The following is a 4,344-nucleotide window of genomic DNA, read 5'->3' on the forward strand; positions in this document are numbered from 1 at the left end:
TTAATCGGTCCAAATCCAGTTTCCCCTCTTTTCTAGGGTTTTATTGCGTTCATTTTTCCATATCCGTCCAGTCAGCTCGATTTAGAGCTTCTTTACTGTCATTCCGTTGCGTCTTCTCATTGGAGAAGCTTCGAGGAACCTCTGGATCGAGTTCGTGTCGCGCCAATCGGTCAGTTCCTCAAGGCGTCTTCCATCAAGTGGTAGTCAGAGCTTCGGTTCGTCCACGCTACAAGAGATAAGTATATCTGTTTCCATTTCTGTTTTGTCTTGATTCTTGTTTCTGTGTTGATTCGCATTTTGTCTCTGAATCTGTTGTTAGTTTTCTGTTTTGATTCAGTATTGTCTGTTTTGAGTTCATCTTATTTTGTCTTGCTGTGATTCTGAGTATTTTGTTGGGTTTCTTTCCATTTCCGCGTTGTTCATCATTTCGTTTAATGTCTTGAATCGTTTTCTCTGATTTAAGTTGTTGTTCAATTTCTTCGTGATATGTTGAATGTTCTGTACTTGATCTTTGCTTTGAGTCATTATCTTCGAGTATAGTTTCTTCATTTTTATTTCGGTCTATTCCTTTGTTTGAGTCATTTTAATTTTGAATCTGAATCCTGTTTTGTCTAAGTCATGTGTAATTGTTTATTTTGTCAGAAAAATCCAAAGCGTTTCTGATTTGATCTGGTTTATGTGAATATCTGTTTGAATGTTCAAAGTGCATTCCATATGAGCCATGATAAGCCAATTTTGGAACTTGGATGCAGTCATTGAACAACAGAATCACTTAGTCTGCTGTGAAATGTTGGTTTGATAAACTGTTTGAAGCTAAAACCTGAAGCTGTTTGGTGTTTAATTTCTGAATTGGAATGCTAAGATGACTAGTAACTAAGTGCCAACCAGAAAAAGCCGTGATATGCTTAGCATTAGCTTGGTTGTTAGTGTGAAAGTCACAGAAAAAAAAAAAAAATTTGTTTTGCAGTAGATCGATCTGCATTTCTTGTTTGAGTCCAGTTTTTGCTTGTCTTAATCTGGTTTAACATTAGTCTCATTGCTGGACATCTTGCATCCATTTCTAGTGTCCTTTTCAAGTTTTGACCATTGTTTTACTTCACAAGTTGCTGCAACAAATTTATAATGATGATTCTGGTGTTGAGCATGCTAATTGGATTGTAGCAAAAGGAGTGGTCATGTTATCTTCAGCATAAAACAGTCATTATAAAAAAAAAAAAAGAAGTTCAATTAAAAGTTCTGAAAAACCAAATAGGCCTGTGCAATCCATGTTCTTAAAAACTAAAACACAGAATCAGATTTTGGAAACTGGAACTGGGTTTATCTTTGACAGTTCAGTAGCTTCTTGTTTGTGTTTTCTTGTTTTTAAAATCTGCTCTAGATCTTTTGGTAGGTTCCCTTTGAGTGCTCACTTTCTTGGAAGCTTTGTTTATTGCCTGTCTTGATTGTTGTCTCGGTTTTGTTTCAATCTGTGTGAACTCTGATCTGCTGATTCTTAAATTTGAGCTTTGCTTGCTTTATTAATCTGATCTAGAGTCTCTCTAGAGCTATCTTCTCTGTTGTGCTGTCATTGCTTGATCTGTTCTGTTCTGGTTCCTGCCATTGCTTTAGCCTAGCCATTTCATCTCTGGTTTGAGAAACACTTTCACTCTAGATTTGTGGAAATTTGAGAAAGTTGTGTGCTTGGTAGCATCTTAGGTGGTGGTGGTCTGAAAGACTATCCGGCCTTGTACTGACAAGGGAGAATATCCCTTCCAAACCTTTTCTTGTGTGCTTATTGTTTTTTTTTTTTTGAGAAACCTGAGTGATGGGAGTTTTGTGAGGTTGCTTTAGCCTGATTTCTTTGGCCATTTGAGAGAGATAACTCAGTATTTTGCCCACTGTTTNGTGATTGTTCACTGTGCAGGAAAAAGAGTTTGACTGATCAAACTGGATCAACTGTGTTAGGAATTAATTTTAATCTGCTTTTGCATTCATCTTGAACTTTAAAATTGTTTGCTAGATCACTGGTAACATAACTGTTTGAATGTGATAGCTGATTTCATGGAATAAGTTTGTTGAATGACAGATTTTTGGTTCATAAGATCTGTTGAACTTGGTGGATGAACTAAGCAGTGTCCAAACGTTGTTTTGATTGAGCTGAGAGTTCTTTTCATTTATGCATCAACACTGTTTGATTACCAAATCCTGATTTCAAGAGTGAATTATTTGACTTATTCCTGCTTTGTTTTTGAAAATTGTCATTACACGCTGCACATTGTATTGCATTGGATTAATCTGATTTTGATTGGATTGGGGGGTTGTTCGTCAGTTTAGTTTCAGCTTGAAATTATACCCATTTGAATCTGGTTTAGATATCCATCTTCCTTTGCACCTTGCTGGATTTTGTTGTGATTTTTGGTCTGCAGAGCTGAATTGTTGGAATCATTAGTTTGAGCGGGAGTGTAACTTGGGTATGCAGTAGCAGAAACATCTCATTTGGAAGTTGTTATATCATAGAATAAGTTGAAACAATTAATTGAGAGCAAATAGGATTCTCTTATTACATTCAGTGTTCCAGCCGAGAGAAAGGGAGGATTCTTTATCTTGTATCTGTTTTCCCATGCAATTAATTAGCTAGGAACATTGATCAAATTGTGCTCATCTGTTATTGTAGGACACTGACAAGGAGCATCCAAATATAGAAGCAACAAATTTGAGCAACAAATTAAAGCAAGATTTGGGCCGTGAGTTGGAACAAGAACGAGAAAGGACTGAAGCAAGATCTGGGCACATGATTTTCTGCAGGACTGTAGCAGATTAGTGGAACAGTAGTATAGATTTGATATTTTTTTTGTTGTTTTTGTGTAATTTGATGGGCTTGTGTTGGCCCACTGTCATTATGAGTCTTAGCTTTTTTGTTGTAAAAGGGCCTTTTATAAAGTCCCAGGAGATTGGAAGAGTTCTTAGTGCTCTTTCCAATTCTTGGCAACTTTAACTGTTTTCTTTGGTTTATGTTTCACGTTTTGTCACATTAGAGTCCGTACATTTCTAGGGGTCTTAGAGTCCGTCAATTGTCTTTGTTTGTGTGTCCTTTGATTATCAAAGATGTCTTGTTATAGGTCTTCTTCTAGGTCTTCTAGTTCATATAGGGTGTCTAGTTTAGATAATGTTGATGAAAATTTTAAACAAGCTAGGAATCTTCCATTCTTTGGTAAAGACATAGGTGTATTAACATACTTAGCTTGGGAAAAAGAAGTTGATAAAATTGATCCTTGGTTTTATAAAGAGAGTGCATATAATGTCCTTAGCATTTATATCTCTAAGTTAGAAGAAGATGCAAGAGAGTGGTGGGAAGAAAGACAATACCATGTTAGGAAAGGTAGAAAGTCCACCATTAGGGATTGGAGTGAATTAAAAGCTTGCATGAGAAGAAAGTTTGTGTCTTCAAACATTAAAAAGGAAAAATGTTTCTTGAGAGTTTAAGTGATCATGGGTTTCTTAGGAGAGAGTTAAAATTTGGGCATAGACTTAAAGAGATCAAGGATAAGAAAAGAGAAAGAGAAGAAAAAGAGAGAATACAAGAAGAAAGGAGAAGAGAAGAAGAGAGGAGAGAAGAAGAGAAGAGAAAGAGAGAAGAAAAAGAGAGAAGAGAACAAAAAGAGGAAAGACAAGAAAGAGAAAAGAAAGAAAAGGAGGAAGTTCTACTAAGAGTAATTTTGACTCCAACCGTAGAACCCAAACTTAAAAGGGAAGGTTTTCTATCTTTTCCCATCATTATTCACTCTTCGAGTTTTGTTTTCTCTTTCCAACCAATTGCCATTCCACATTCTATGCAAACATTTTCAAACTATGGCAATTCAAATCTTGAATTATTGTTATCTTCAAGAAAACAAGTAACTCAAGACAATATTGAATTTGGACTTCTAACATTTTCAAAGATTAGAAATCAAAATACTAGGAGTCCTTATTCTATTGCTTTTATAGAAAATTTCCTCTTTGGATTGGTATTAATTGAAGATATATTTGATGTATATTGCAAATTCATTTTTGATCCAGGAGGAAGAAAAGTGGATCTCCAAGAATAAGGCCACTTCAAGATGGCCATGCTCCCAAGATTATGTGGAGCCTCTCCATAAGGCGATTGCCAGATTTGAGGACAAATCTTTTTTTAAGAGGGAGGGTATGATGGAATCCCTCTTGGCACAGTCCTCTTTCATATATTTTTACATTTATTGTATTTGTAGCTTAATGTAAAAGGATCTTGGGTCACTATAAATACCCAGCCCTTTATTGTATTCCTTACTTTTGAGCTTAATGAGAATAAACTTTTCTAATTCAGAAAATTATTCTCTCTTGAAAGTCATT

This window comes from Vigna radiata, unplaced genomic scaffold (genome assembly GCF_000741045.1).
Source record: "Vigna radiata var. radiata cultivar VC1973A unplaced genomic scaffold, Vradiata_ver6 scaffold_7, whole genome shotgun sequence".
Taxonomy (NCBI): domain Eukaryota; kingdom Viridiplantae; phylum Streptophyta; class Magnoliopsida; order Fabales; family Fabaceae; genus Vigna; species Vigna radiata.